Source organism: Eptesicus fuscus, chromosome 6, assembly GCF_027574615.1.
Source record: "Eptesicus fuscus isolate TK198812 chromosome 6, DD_ASM_mEF_20220401, whole genome shotgun sequence".
NCBI lineage: Eukaryota > Metazoa > Chordata > Mammalia > Chiroptera > Vespertilionidae > Eptesicus > Eptesicus fuscus.
Window position 1 is genome coordinate 37,361,459 of NC_072478.1, and position 16,313 is coordinate 37,377,771.

General features: G+C 35.6%; 1 protein-coding gene and 1 non-coding gene across 2 annotated transcripts in view; one reads left to right on the top strand and one right to left on the bottom strand.

The window, feature by feature from the left end:
• GALNTL6 (polypeptide N-acetylgalactosaminyltransferase like 6) overlaps positions 1-16,313 on the bottom strand; it is a 982,562-nt gene that overhangs the window by 715,360 nt on the left and 250,889 nt on the right. The window lies entirely within an intron of this gene.
• Positions 9,827-9,966, top strand: LOC114227678 (small nucleolar RNA SNORA4). Its single transcript, XR_003613750.2, has one exon. It is a non-coding gene; the product is annotated as a small nucleolar RNA SNORA4 (small nucleolar RNA).

The following is a 16,313-nucleotide window of genomic DNA, read 5'->3' on the forward strand; positions in this document are numbered from 1 at the left end:
TTAAGACATGGTGGAAAGATAACTTCTCTTTAGAGAAACAAAACACCCAATAAACAAGCAAAAAAGATAGTATTAAATTGCAGGAAGGTTTAATGCTCTTTATAGGGCTCATTTTTACTATGGTAAGTGTATACATCTTTTAATCTCAGTAATTTTTCATGTAAAATGAGTATGACTACTTAACACACAAGAAGCAGTGAACAGCAATTTCTTAATGGTAATGACATACTCTAACACTTTTTTAAGAAGCTACTTAATTGCTTAGTGCCAGATAATAAAAAATAATCTCATAATTTAAGGTTAATTTTTCCATAGAATGTCCATTTAAATGTTAGTTGGCAACCTCAGCCCCCTTTTGGCAATGCCTCCATGAAGGGTCAAGAGGCCTGGTGGTGGAGTGTTGTACTTCGATGAGTCTGCAAACATTGTTTGATGATTATGTTTAATTCCTAGGTCATGCAATACTCTCAGGAGCTATTTTTGGTCAGCATTTGCTACATCAGAATTCAGTTACTGTGAATGTGGAACCATATGTTTTATATTCTTTAAGATTATTAAATATAGGCTGTCCCAAAAATATATGGATACACTTTGAATAATTATAAAGGCAGTGTTTATTAAAATACATTTCATTTTCAAAATTGAACTATCAGCTATTACAGCGTTTATAGATTTTTTGGACACCATGTATATCAACCTCTGTTGTCTATGAGAACAATATGTAACAGACAAACAATTTACAGCACCTTAATCATTCATGTGAAATTAAGAGTAAACATGTAATTACCAATGAAACTTTTTAATATCTTTCTATTGATTTCTGAGAGAGGAAGAGAGAGGGGGAGAGAGAAACATCAATGATGAGAGAGACATCTATCAGGCTGCCTCCTGCATGCCCCCTACTGGGGATTGAGCCCACAACATAGGCACATGCTCTGACAGGGACTCAAACTGTGATCTCCTTCCTGGTTCAGGGGTCGATGCTCAACCACTGAGCCAAACCAGCCAGGCTTCCAACTAAATTTTAATAACAGTTGTTATACAAAATTGTTTTAAAATAGCATTTTTAGTAATGATTGCTCCAGTGAGAGAACATTAACTTTACTTTTCTTTGTTAACTAATTAAAAAATTTATAAATATTGACTGAAGGATATCTTAAAAACATAAAGAAAGATACCTGTGATATAAATTCAAATTACAATTGTTAAAACTTAGGTCATTAGGTTCTGCAATATATTTGATTCTAATTATTCATTTGTGGATAAAATTTTGATTGATTTCCAATCATTTTCTTAGAGTACAGAGATGCAATTTTATAGTTTATGTAAGTGCTCCCGAGACAAAGTAAAATAGCAAAGTTTTTTACTATTGGTTCCCCTTTTCTTTCCAAAACCTCCACAAATGTCAGTATTCTTCAAAGTTTTAAAATAAAGCCTCTGTACAATGATGGAAATTGCCAGCACATTGTGTGTGGTTTGGGTTTGACAGGAGGACATGTACTAAGTTATCAATGATAAACATTAATTTTCATATATAACTTGTACAGTCCATTTTTTATGGTCAAGTGATCTTGTTTTAAACCATTTCACTTAACTATAATGTCTCCATTCTTCAACCCCACTCCTGGTAATCCGTATTTGACAGGCTCTCCATTACACTTGACTGTATTAAAGACTTCCACTTCCTGCAATATCTTCCCTGAACTATTTTTCCTTAGTTACTGATACCTGTATAAATGAAAGTGAACTCAGCGTATTTAACACAAATGTGGCAAATGTCACCTCATTCATTAATACAGATGTCCCCAAAGTTGTAGCTTAGAATGCCTGAGGGCACGATAGCTATGGATTCACTAAAGAGGACACCTTTATGGCCATGATTTTACTGTTTTAACACTCGTCTTTGATTCATATTCCCTGTCAAACAAAAAGTACACATTAATTACTCTTTAATTATGAAACGAAATAGCTTGTTAAGTGTAAGAGGGAGTCTTACATCCTCCCCTTTCAATGTTCTGTAGACCTTGCTACTGAAGTTAGTGAGAAACAGCACCTCAGCACGCCCTGGGGGCTTGTTAGAGACACAGGATCTCAGGCTCCACCCAGACATATTGAATCAGAATCTGCCTTTAACAAGATCTCAAGGTGATTCATAAAAACGTAAAAGTTTGAAAACAGTGCCCTGGTAGTACAAGCCACACTCTATGATTTATTGAAAGGGCTCTTTCAAAGACTCCTTAATCACTGTTTCACTTTTCTTTTCTTCTGAAACTATTTTAACAAACTTCTGGAACATTCTTCATGATGTTGATAAATAACTCTAAAGGGCCTACAATGATGCCGATCTTTATGTGTAAATCTATGCACATATTTTATTATCTTGGATAGATGGTTCGAAAAATGTTTTATGTCTCATCACATAAATTACAAACCTGCTACCTAAAAGTGGTTTCAAATACAATTCAAAGGATAAGAGAATGTCTTTTATCCTGACAGCATGCAGAATTATCTTTTTAAAACTTAAAAAAATATGGTTTTAATTTGCTTTTCTGTACTAGTTTAAGCTTCTAAAAAACTTTATTAGTAATTTATATTAGCTATTTATGTTAGTTATTTATATTCTCTTTTGTAATTAACTCTTTAGTTATCTTAGCCATTTCCTACTGTGGTCTTAAAATTTTTTATCATCTTGTGTTTTTTATCTATAGCATCTCTGTATATAGGATGCTAACTAGATGCCAAAAACTTGTTGGTCACAGTCACAAAGAATTCATGCTCATTTGAGATACCTATCTATAACAAAATAAACATGCTCTTTAGGTAGAATAAAGAGTTATACATTGAGTTCAATTAACAAATATTTTATTTTTAAATATATGTTTTTATTAATTTTTAGAGAGAGGAAAGGAGAGGAAGAGAGAGACAGAAGCATTGATGTGAGAGAAACATCAACATCAATTAGCTGCCTCTTGTATTCCCCCTCACTGGGGATTGAGCTTGCAACCCGGGCATGTGCCCTGACCAGAGATGTCCTGGTACATAGGTTGATACTCAACTACTGAGCCACAGCAGCTGGGCCAACAAATATTTTAATGTCATGTGTGAAATAGTAGACTTGGAATGACTAAATATAAATATGGAAACAGACTTTATTCATTTTATAGTATAACTTATGTATACAAAACAACTGCAAATTCTTTTTCAGCAATCTTTTTCTTAATTTTAATATAGCATGGTTCTACATTTTACCCCAAGAAATTTATTTTAAAACTAGAGGCCCAGTGCAGGAATTCATGCATGGGTGGGGTCTGATCAGACGGGCTGGGGGGAGTGGCTGCAGGTGGTTGGCTGGCCAGCCCCTCCCCCCAATGGGGATGGGGGTCCAATCAGGGGTGGGGTCAGCCAGGGGGAGGGTCCATGGGCACTTGGATGGCCGGCCCCATCCCCTGGTCGAATTTCCGATTGAACTCCCAGTCGAACTCCGGATCGAGGGGGCAAGTTGCATATTAGCCTCTTATTATATAGGACTAGAGGCCCAGTGCACAAAATTCGTGCATGGGTAGGGTCCCTAGGCCTAGCCGGCAATCAGGGCCGATCTGTGGGGTGATTGGCAGGGCGATCGGGGGGCCCCGCTGGCACCCACCTTGGCTGGCCTGGAGCTACCTGCTCATTGGCCCCATCTCCCACCGCCAATACATGTCACCTCCCTCTGTGGGGCGACTGGCAGGGCGATTGGGGGGCCCCACTGGCACCCATCTTGGCTAGCCTGGGGCCTGAGGGCTGAGGGCAGCTCCTGTGTTGAGCGTCTGCCCCCTGGTGGTCAGTGCACATCATAGTGACCAGTCGTTCCACTGGCCATTCCACCGTTCAGTCAATTTGCATATTAGGCTTTTATTATATAAAATTCTATGGTAATGAGGCAAAAGATCCAGAACAGCCAATGTAATATTGAAGCAAAGGACAGAATTGGAGAACTGATACTACCTGACTTCAAGACCTACTATAAAGCTGTAGTAATCAAGACAGTATGGTATTGTTGAAAGAACAGACAAATGAATTAATGGAACAGAATAGAGAACCCAGAAATAGACCCACATAGCTACAGTCAACTGATCTTTGACAAAGAAGCCAAGGCAATTCATTAGACCAAAGAGAGTCGTTTTAACCAATGATGCTAGAACAACTGGACACTGACATGTAAAACAATATACACAAATCTGTAGGCAAACCTTACACCCTTCACACACACACCACTCAAAATGGACCACGGACACAAATATAAAACACAAAACTATAAAACCCCTAGATGATATAATAGAAAAAAACATATATAGCCTTAGGTAAAACAATGGCTTGTTAGATATAACACCAAAGGGACATTTCATGAAGAAATAATTGAGAAGCTGGATTTCGTTAAAATAAAAACCTTCTGGTTTGAGAAAGACAGTGTCAAGAGAATCAGAGGAAAGGCCACAAATTGTAAAAAAATATTTGCCACGATCACACCCGATTAAGGACTGTTAGCCAAAATATACAAAGAACTCTTAAAACTCAACAATAAACAAACAAACCAAGTTAGAAATGGGCCAAAGACCTTAAGAGACATCTCACCAAAGAAAATGGCTTCACACCATGTGCCATCAAATCAAGGATATGTAAACTAAAACAAAAATTAGGTACCAGGACTTGGCAGTGGCAGTAACTTTAAAAGAATACCACACAGGAGTCCAAAGATAAGTTATGTCAGTGCAAAAAGCAGGTCTGAGAAAAGCACAATGGAATAGTTTGTAAACACAGTGACATACCTTTTAAAAAAAAGCTCCATGAAACCAGAGGAGAGAAGGGACCTCTGGAGAGGTCAAAGATTCATCCCAAAAATCATGGCTAGAATATTTTGGCTATGAATATTATAGCATAATCAGCATGTCATACTATTACATTTATTTCTAACCACCCACAGGCTCAGTCATCCAGGGGTTAGTGGACACAAATTAGAAGGTGATATTTAAGGAGAAAATAATTGCTCTGGTAGGTGGGCGATACTGAAAAACAGATATCATATACATATGGGGGTATTTATTTTGTTAATAATTTATTTTAACCTGGCCAGCATTGCTTAGTGGTTGAGCATTGACCTATGAACCAGAAGGTCATGGTTCAATCCCCGGTCAGGGCACATGCCCAGGCTGAGGATTCAATTCCAAGTGTGGGGTGTGCAGGAGGCAGCTGATCACTGATTCTTTCTCATCATTGATGTTTCTGTCTTTCTCTCCCTCTCCCTGCCTCTCTGAAATCAATAAAAATATATTAAAAATAATTTATTTTAAAATATGTAATTCTCACAATGACAAATATGTTTGGATCCAATGCTATTTAAAAATGTACAATAGAATGGGTTGATGATTTTCACTATTTTATCAACCAGTTCTATTGCATATGTATGAGTTGGGGTAAGGAGTACAATAGATATATGGGGATGACGATGTTGACTATCAATCGATAACACTTGACTGTAGAGACACCATGTGTGAATTAACAACCCCATTATGGCCACATAAACAGAAATAAAATATTTCAAAATCTGTTACAACAACTTCCAGCCAAGGCCTTCTAGATAATTACTATAAAGTGGTGATAAGAAATGACAAGAAGTAACCAGTAAATCACCTCAAGGGGATGGAAGAATCAACGGAAATCATAAGAGTCGGCATGGCCATATTTCTGTGACAGCATAGTTCTACAAAATGTGGGAGTTATTTTTGTTGGCAGTGATTGTCAGACAATGACAATCTAGTTTTAGATGCTTATGATTAGTGAGAAGGAGAAGGATATATTATTAGGACAGGGGAGGTATAACATGTATAGGAAGTTTGTAAAAACCTCGAAGTAGTTGACAGACTCTGTAATAAGGTTTGTAAGATTTGCTGTGAGGAATGTCTGCCTTATGCTCTCATGTATTCAACACCATTTTCAGATTGCCAAACAACTTTTTCTTACTAAATTAATGTTGCAAAATTGTGGTTAACGTTACATTTCGGGGTTCTATTAATTCCTAATCTGATTTCTAGGTCATAGTTTAAGGTTATCTAGGTAATATCATCTGCCAACTTGAGTACTGTTTTAAAAACAGATGGAACAAAAAGACATGATGGTTCTCTAAAGTTTAATATCAAAATGCCTGTAAAAGTGAACAAGTAGAGAATACCTACCTACATGCCAGTAAATTAAGAAATTCCTCAATAGCCAAATCAGATATAATATTTTTAAAGAAACAGAGTGTATTTAATCATGCTAATAATAAAATTAACAACTTTCTATAACAATGTAAATTGTCAGCTTGATTTACACTTGAATGTAAGAATATTGCTTTCAAGATGTAGCTTGCATTCCTTCAATTCATACTGTATTATAACTGAAAGAGAGTAAATTATGCATTTAGTTAATAATGTGTTCATTGTGGAAAACATATGCACATACACATAAATAAATTCAGAATTTTTAATAAAGATCAAGATTTGACCTTCAGCCAGTAGATGGAGAAGTTGATCTTACAGCAGACTCACAGCGCTATTAAAAGTCTCATTGTAAGCTGCAGGAACATAGACTAAAATTGCTGCTGATTCAGGGTTTGGAGGATTGTTTTCATGGTTATTTCCTGGCTGCTCTGCAAAAACAGCTCTTCCAGCCACTCTCTGGCATCACCCAGGGGGTGGTTATTGTTTCTTGGAGACCATCCTGCACACTCCTTATGTGTTCTGTTTACAGGTGCATTTTTTTTATTGCCATTCTGTTTTCAAACAAGCTGGAAATCTTTCTTTTCTTCATAAATTATTGCTGGAAGTTTGTATAGTACATCTTTTTAGGAGCCACAAAATGTTTATGAGTAAAGGCACTGAGTGTTGAAATCAGCATCTCTCAGGCAGGATGAAAATGTAAATGCCTAAGAGGGTAAACTGGCTGTTTGAAAAGCACAACACACTTATGTATTTTAGCATGCTTTTAGAAATTATGTGTGCTCACACCCGCCAGGAATGAGCTCCTAAAAGAAGTCAATGAACAAATTACCTGGAACAAATTCTAAGATCAAACCCATAGTCATTTGCTTAGCACATTGACAGTTTTTCTAGATGTATCTTAAATGATATTAAGAATCCTGAAAAATCAGTTTGACTAGGTATTGGGTGCTGTTCCTTTATGCTGACATTTTGCTTGTAAAAATGTTCATGTTTAGTCAGCCGAATATGCAGAATGAAGCAGTATATGAAAAAGCAAGTAAACTGCATTAAGACTGTAGCTAAGGTCTACAATCAGAAGGGTGGGCTAATATTTTAACAAAATTGATAATAACAAGGAAATTCTAAGATAATGATCAAATTGGAAATATAGGACATAGGTACCATAATAAAATTATTGCCTGCAAGTCAAAAGACAATTTGAAAATCCACGTCCTCTATTAGAAATGACAAAGTAACTAATATCTGTAACTTAGTTTTGACAGCTCATTTCAACAATTCCTGCTGTCTAAAAATATATGCTTAACTCTTGCTATGTTTAAATGTGTTTAAACCCCATATAAGTAAAAATAGAATCATTTTTGTGGAGGTGGGTTGTGGTTGATATGTGTTTATCTATTAAAAATATAGTTCTGTCTTACCCAGTGTGGCTTCGTGCTTGAGTGTCCACCAAGGAACCAGGAAAGGCCATTTGACTCCTGGTGAGGGCACATGCCTGGGTTGTGGGCTTTGGTCCCCAGAAGGGGGTAGGCAGGAGGCAGCCAACTGATGATGTTTCTCTCTCATCGATGTTTTTATCTCTCTATCCCTCTCCCTTCCTCTCTCTCTAAAAATCAATAAAAGCATATTTAAATATACATATATATATACATACATATATACATATATATTTCTATCTTTTACTTTATACAATCTAAGTGAATCCCAAATTATTTTAATATATAAATTTGTTATTTAATTTAAACATATATTTATTGAAAGCCTCCAATATGACAGCAGTGAATAAGAAAGACTCACTAGCACCCTCCCTCCTGGAGCAAGTCCATGCCTTTCCCTTTCCTTTTAGCTCCTCACTCCCAAGCTCCAAGGGCCCTTCGTTTACCTATATAACTTGTTTCCTAAGCCCGTTTCCTTTAGGAATTACTTTTTCTACCTCTATGATTTAACAATTAAATGTTCTCCTAAAAAAAAAAAAAAAAGAAGAAGAAGAAGACTCACTAGGTCCTTGCTCTCTAAGAATTTACATTTTTTGTGGATAAGATAGATAAGAGAACAAAAATATATAGAGATCATTAAAGATTACAATAGAAGATAAAATGATGAAGCAAAGATGGGAAAGACTTAGGTGTTAAAACAGACAAACCAAACCAAACAAACAAACAAAACCTCTGCTCCACCTGCATTGCTCAGTGGTTGCGCATCGACCTGTGAACCAGGAGATCATGGTTCAATTCCTGGTCAGAGCACATGCCCAGATTGCAGGCTCCATCCCCAGTGTGGTGTGTGCAGGAGGCAGCCAATCAATGAATCTCTCTCCTCACTTATGTTTCTATCTCTCTCTCCCTTCCTCTCTGAAATCAATAAAAACATATTTTAAAAAATATTATCAAGAGCAGTAAATAATATGAACTTGCGGTTATTTCCTTGATGTGTTCTTTAATGCCTTAAGAGTTAAAATTCCAGAAATGTGAGCAGAACAAGGTTTTTTAAGAGTATTACTTATTTGCATGAGTAATGCAAAGGATATTTGGGAAATCATGTCCTGAAAACAGTTCCCCAAACACGTTATCTTCAAGGCAGTTTTAATTCTGGTATAGTTTAGCATCAACTGTGCAATTCAGATTCAAATTAAACATTAAAAAATTTAAAATTTATGTTCAATGGGCCAGTGACCACAGATGAGGCACAGAGCTCTGCTAGAAAAGCTGATGAAACATCTGATGTTTTATAATTAGACTGAGGCTGTAACATGCTGATTGCAATCAAGTGCAATATGGTGGAGGAAGCAGTGACTTTTATGTTTATTAAATCCTTTATCATATACTTTGACGTACATGTGGACCTTCCCAAGATCAGAAAGTCTGTCTGTTTAAGGACTGCAGAGAGCTTCACATTGTGAAGAATGCTGTACCCCACGTGGCCACATGCTCAAGTTGTTCCCAGTCATAGAAAACATTTTGCATCTGTAAATTTAATATATATAATCATGACCTTTTAAAAGGCAGATAAGACTATTTATTATTCCAATATTCATTTTCATAACTTTGTATAAGAACAGTAAAAAACAATGATATACTTAGAACTAGGACAATACCCCTCTTTCTAGTATTTCGGATGAATAAATTTGGGAGGTGTGTCACTAGAAATCATAAAATAAAATGATTTTTTTCCATTTGTACTGATTATTTCAGCTTGTTGATGAAGTTTTATTGCTAACAGTTTGGTTTATTTTGTCCTTATTTCAGGTGTGTGTGTGTGTGTGTGTGTGTGTGTGTGTGTGTGCGTGCGCGCGCGCGCGTGCGCTTTTATGTCCTTAGTCCTGACAATCATTGTTTATTCTCAGCTATCAGAATTGTTAAATAGCAAGTTATTACTTCCTTACTATCAACTTCCTGTTCACACATCTCAACTCATACATTTTTATCTTCCCTTGGCTTCATTTTAAGTCATTTTTTTCATTCTTCATTTATTTCTTCTAATTCAACTGAATTCTAATTAGCTCTAGGATTCAATTCTGCCAATCTCTTGTGTTATCTCTTTATACTGGAACACATCTTTTCTTAGGTTAGCAATATTTTTAACTGACAATGAGCTTAAGATATTGATATTATAGGGGAAGGTTTTTATAATAACCTTTACCAACTTGGACTATTTGGGGGAATAAAGAAGACCACACTCCACAGTGGGCTATATCACTAAATATACAGTCCACTACTATTTTGTGGCCTACGTGTTTAAAAATATATATATTGATGTTACAGTTATCCTCATTTAGTTACATAGGTATTTATTTTACCTATATTACTTGTTTTATACTATTATATGTTGAGCTTAAAATAATCAATGCTATTAAAAGAAAGTATGAATCAAGGCAAGCTTTTCACTGAAGTTGAACTAATATCATCTGACAAGTGATGGATTGGGCACCCAGAACATATATCATGTTGTTCTGTAAATGTTATTTTTGTATTTTGACTGCCTTCCTTACTAAATTGAGAGATACTTGAAAGAAACAGGTTGTGTATATGCTATTTCTATTTCCTAGCAGATAATACAGTGCTGGCTTCAAATTGATGGGAAAATCGGAGAACCTGAATGTGCTTTTGCTGACACTTGAAGAGTTACTACCCAGACAGGTTGAAAATCCATTTGTACTCTCTCTGGTATTTCTGTCCATTCCCTGCCTCAGCAGGAAGCCATCAAATGAACACTCTCTAGGACCACTGTCCTTTGGTTCCGTAAAGCTAATTTACTTACACGATGGGAAAAGATGAACCAAACTAAAGTTATGAATAAGTTTGTAATAAATGGTACATAATTGATATAGGAGCCAGAAGCACTTTAATTCTGCACCTTTATTCTTTCACAGCTATAAAAGGAGGCAATTAGACCTCTTTCATACTTTTGTAAAGACACAGAGTAGTTAAGTTACTTTTCCATGTAGTCCTTTCTATTAATGAGTATATGGCATTAATACCCTAGAATCCAACTTTAAAATTTGGGTAAAAATTACAAATAATAAAAATACTGTTTAAGCAATATTAACAAGGACTTGCTGAACACCTAATATGTATTTATAAAATATGCACACTTACATAAAATTCAATGGAAAAAGCCAGTATTAGCATAATAAAGAAATGCAATGCTTCTGAGTAATTGACCCAGTGATCCCACTTGTAGGAATATATCCCAAGAAACTAGAAATACCAGTCAGAAAGGATATATGCACCCCTATGTTCATAGCAACACAATTCACCATAGCTAAAATTTAGAAACAGCCTAAGTGCCCATTAGCAGATGAGTGGATTAAAAAACTGAGGTACATCTACACAATGGAATACTATGCTGTGCTAAAAAATAAGGAATTTTTACCATTTGTAACAGCATGGATGGAACTGGAGAGCATTATGCTAAGCGAAATAAGTCAGTCAGAGAAAGATAAATATCATATGATCTCCATCATTTGTGGAATATAATGAACAGCATAAACTGATGAACAAAAATAGATCCAGAGACAGAGAAGCATCATTCAGACCTTCAAACCTCAGAGGGAAGGTAGGGGAGGGTGGGGGTAAGGAGGAGAGATCAACCAAAGGACTTGTATGCATGCATATAAGCCTAACCAATGGACACAGACAACAGGGGGGGTGAGGGCGTGAGTGGGGGGTTGGGGGCAATGGGGGAGAAGGACACATATGTAATACCTTAATCAATAAAGAAAAAAAGAAAAATAATAAACAACAAAATGACTTTAAAGATTGAGTCTTGGAAATGTCTTTTGAAAAAATGGATGTAAACATATTTGTGTAGAGAACAGGGTATTGCTTCTCATGAGGTAAAAAAAAAAAAAAAATTCTAAAGGAACAGAACTGTGCCCTATGAAGGAATATACTTAATGAAAATTTCTAATTTGCCTGTAAGGTCTGATATGCCCTTCCCGAGCGTGTTGGAAGAGAGCAGTATTACAGATTGCTCAAATTTCAGTGTATACCCTTGTCAATTTCACATGTGAACAATTACATTGTAGAAAAGAGAGCGTTTGATCCCTAGATTGTGATTATCTAAATTATACACAGATCACACTCTGTTAGGCTGCAGTACTTTTCCCCCTTAGCTGTGAGATATCATTCCATCTCTCCTCTGACTGGCTTAAGCTTCAGTTTTTCAACAATTCTGTTAGAATTCTGGAATTCTATAGATACCGTGGTTTAAATTATTTTAAGAGATTTACATTTTAGTGATAAAAGCATTTGTTTGAAGTTTTAATTTTTCTATCAATCAATAATAATGTTAACTATTTCAAACACCCTTTTCCTTTAAAGGCTAAACAATTTAAAGTCTTCCAGGACACCAGCAGTGAGCAATCATGAAAGTCCAATTACCGCGGCCTAAAGATACTCCATGATGGAGCCCCAGTGTGACTTTCCCAATTCATGATGTGCCCTTCTCTCCCTGCCCACTAAGTGAGAGTCACACAGGCCTTTTTCAGTTCCCGGAACACAACAGGCTAGTTCTCTCTAAATGATATTTAATTTTTCTGTTTCTTCTGTCTGTAATGTTTTCTGTCTAATTTATTATTGATACTATTTATTATTCATAGAATCACCTCAGTAGTGAAAGCCTAATTTCTAAAATGTCCTTATAAAAAATGAAGGCAACGTAGAAATTAAGTTTAAAATAACATAGTAACTAGGAAGAAAGATAGTAGATAATTTACAATACGGAAAATTAAAAGTTAATTAATATAGTTTGAATACCAAATTTGGCAAAAAAAACAAAAGGAAAATTATGAAAAGCATTATATTAACAAACCTTAATAAAGAGTAAACTAATACATAACGCACAAAATGCCAAGTATGATAAAGGCATTTAGAGACTGATCTGAACATTCCTGTGGGCCTATGTAATTCACAATAATCTGCAGAGTACACCATTAGTCTTCATTTTTAAAATCCAATATAAAGAGAACTGAATTGGGAAGCCGTAACTTTTTCAACCAATCACAGTTCATTTGGGAAGCTCCAGAATGGTCTGTGCTGCTAAAGCAGATATTTTCAAATGTTTTTGGAACCTATTTCATCAACATAATATTGCAAAATATGTAATCATCGTTATCAGGACTATGCAGCAGCTCACACGCTCATGGCAACACCCCCAACTCACTGCAGGTTGGCTTTTCCCAGTTGCCAAGGCTCTTCGTAATCACTGCTCTGTACAGACTGCAGCTGGCTTACTATTTGGTAGTAGCCTAAAGAAAAACAGTTCAAGGCTGCACAATCATTGGGCTTCCTGTTCTATGGCCTAGTGATTTCAAAAACCAGATTCTTTCATAACTTGCACCTGTTCCTTGCTCTTGCAATAGCAAAAACTTATAATCAATCTGAACAAGGAATAGATTCTCATCCAACTCTGGGGGAAAAAATCAGAGAGCTCAAATATCTAACCACCGTGATATTACTTTGTTGCTTTCCTACCTATCCTTCATGTTTTCTGGTGTGTGTTTGTTTTTTTTTTAATTTTACAAATGTTTTGCCAACTTGGAAATTGTATTCCTTGCATTCAGTAGATCCTTTCTCATTAGATGGATTAAATTTTATTCTTCTGATTTCTTCCCTAAATATAGGCCACGGTATGGCTCAGAAAAATCTCTGCAGAGGAACTTTCAAGCACTTTTTCTGTTGGTGGATGAGAGTGAGAAACTATTACTATATTTCAGCCATATACACTTTTGTGAGATTAAGTTTATAGTCAATATCACTGGTTCCATAATTAAAATTTCCTCCAAATTTATTTAGAGTGTAAAGTGTACTACATAAATTCAAAATGAAATTTTAAATTGCCAATTTTCTTCTCCAAAAGTAAAAACCATTTTTACAAAATCATGAAGAAGAAAATATAATTGTTTTTTTTAAATATATTTTATTGATTTTTTACAGAGAGGAAGAGAGAGGGATAGAGAGTTAGAAACATCAATGAGAGAGAAACATCGATCAGCTGCCTCTTGCACACCCCCTACTGGGGATGTGACTGCAACTAAGGTACATGCCCTTGACCGGAATCGAACCTGGGACCCTTCAGTCCGCAGGCCGACGCTCTATCCACTGAGCCAAACCGGTTTCGGCAATAAAATATAATTGTAATCAAAGATCTTTTAAGGTGATATAAGAGTTAATTATTACTGATATGTATAAACAATAAAAAATAGTAACATTCAATATTTCCATATAAATTGTTACTTCCATGTTTAATTCTCTGGACTTCTAAACCTCTAGTTCCAAGCTCTCTGTTAATAAGAGATCTAAATGAAGCAAATGAAGACTTCTGCTAACATAGTAAAATTACATGTCCATTAAGTAGATCGGAGTGTGATTGGAGTAGATTGGAGTGTGACAACTCTAGAAAGAAAACAAGTCCATGGTTAATGAGAAAAGTTGGAATAAAACAAACTTCATTTTTCAAAAACTAATTATTTACATTTGGGGTTTTGTTGTTTCATATACTGAATACTGTGGTTTGACCCTACTTCTTTTCATAATTGTTATTGTAGTATTTAATTCAGTGGAAATGACTAAAGCTATTATGAAAATTATTTTAATCATTCCATAATCATTAACCTTATACCATCTATGTATAAAGAACATACATAATGTTATTCAAGTAATTCATATGACCATAAGTCCCTCCAAAATCATAAAATAACAATATACAAAACAAAATTAAATTAGCCTTTTCAATATTCAAACAGATGTATTTCTTAAAAAATGATGTAATGATGCTAGAAACATGACATTTTAAAACAAACACATTTTCATATTTCTCTGATCTTTAGACCACTTTCAAGGTCATGAAGAAAAACAAATATTGAATTATGAATTTGTGGATGGACAGATCACTGAGACTATAAAGATTGGATTAGATTTTTGCATATATGAGAAAACTAATGCCCAGGAAAATTTGGAAAAAAAATGAATACAGACACATAACCAAATAAAGCAAGAATAAAGAGTAATCACACACACACACACACACACACACACACATTTATTTTTTTAATGGAAGGACTATTTAATGTGATCTAGATTTAACCCAAATATACAAAGCTCCATATCCAGTCTGAATAGTCAAATCTTTTCAAATTAACCAACTAAAAGTATATTGACTTTATTGCTTGCTTCAGCAAAAGATGTGAGATATTTGTTTGAATTACAAAAGAAACAAGCTAAGCTATGAAATGTAGCCCCTCTCACAGTGCTCAATGAAATATTCCTTAATGAAACTTCTGCATGGGCCTGGGTATGTGTATTAGAAATTTAAATTATTTCCCAGTTAAAGAAAAGAATAGCCTGTGTGAACCCCTCAATCCATCTAAGGTTGCTTCATCATTTTTAAAATAGGAATTAGTATGTCTTTTAAAATTTTTTGAAGACATAAAAACTCATCACTTAAAGTTAATGTAATTAAAGTTAGTATTCAGTAACTCTCTCTCTCACAAAAGCACACCCAAAGTCAAATCATCACACTCTTCCCACACTCGCAGAGCATGTGTTTAGATGTGTGTGAAAGACAATACATAGGAAGTATTTATTTTTAACTCACAGGTTTTATGCACAATAATTTTAAATGTTTTCTTTTAAAAATAAAATTTTCACAATTTTAAAAGTATATATTTATTTTTAATTCTATAAAATTATCACCTAAGAATGAAAATATTAAATTGCCTTTGTCCTTTTCATTTGTCAATTTTCTATATACATAGTTATCCTATTAACTTCATTTATACTGACTTTTATGTCAATTACTGCAAATTGAGAGACACTCTTGCCTACCATACAGTTGGTTTCCTTACCTACAATTATAATTATTACCTCCCCATTCCTTATTATCCACATACTTTCAACATCTTTGTGCTATCCCAAAAGCTGTGGGGAGATACCCAGAGCTCTGCAGACTGATATTCAGGGTTGTTTAAGTCACACCCCAATTTATCATTTGAGTCTTAATAACAATGATTAAAACTGTTTTTTTGTATGCAATAAATATATGTACATGTGCCATTTATATAGTATTCTTAATGATCCAATAAGGGAAGTACTATTAATATTCTTATTTCACATATAAGAAAAGTAATGCCTACAAAAGTTAAGTTCATCTTACAAGGTCACAAGAAAAATGGGAGAATTAGAAATCAGGTTGTCTGACTCTAGCGACAATTCTGTTTTATTACTAAACTAGAGACCCGGTACACAAAATTTGTGCACGGGGGGCGGGGGTGTCCCTCAGCCCAGCCTGCACCCTCTCCAATCTGGGACCCCTCAAGGGATGTCCAACTGCCCGATTAGGCCCGATCCCAGTGGGGGAAATCAACCCTGCAGGGGAGGGAGGTTAGGGGTGTGGCCAGGCCAGCAGAGGAGGGAAGTTGAGGGCAAACAGGCTGGCAGGGGAGCAGTTAGACATCAATCAGGCTGGCATGGGAGTGGTTAGGGGGTGATCAGGTTGGCAGGCAGAAGCGGTTAGGGGCAACCAGGAAGGCAGGCAGGCAAGCAGTTGGGAGCCAGCAGTCCTGGATTGTGAGAGGGATGT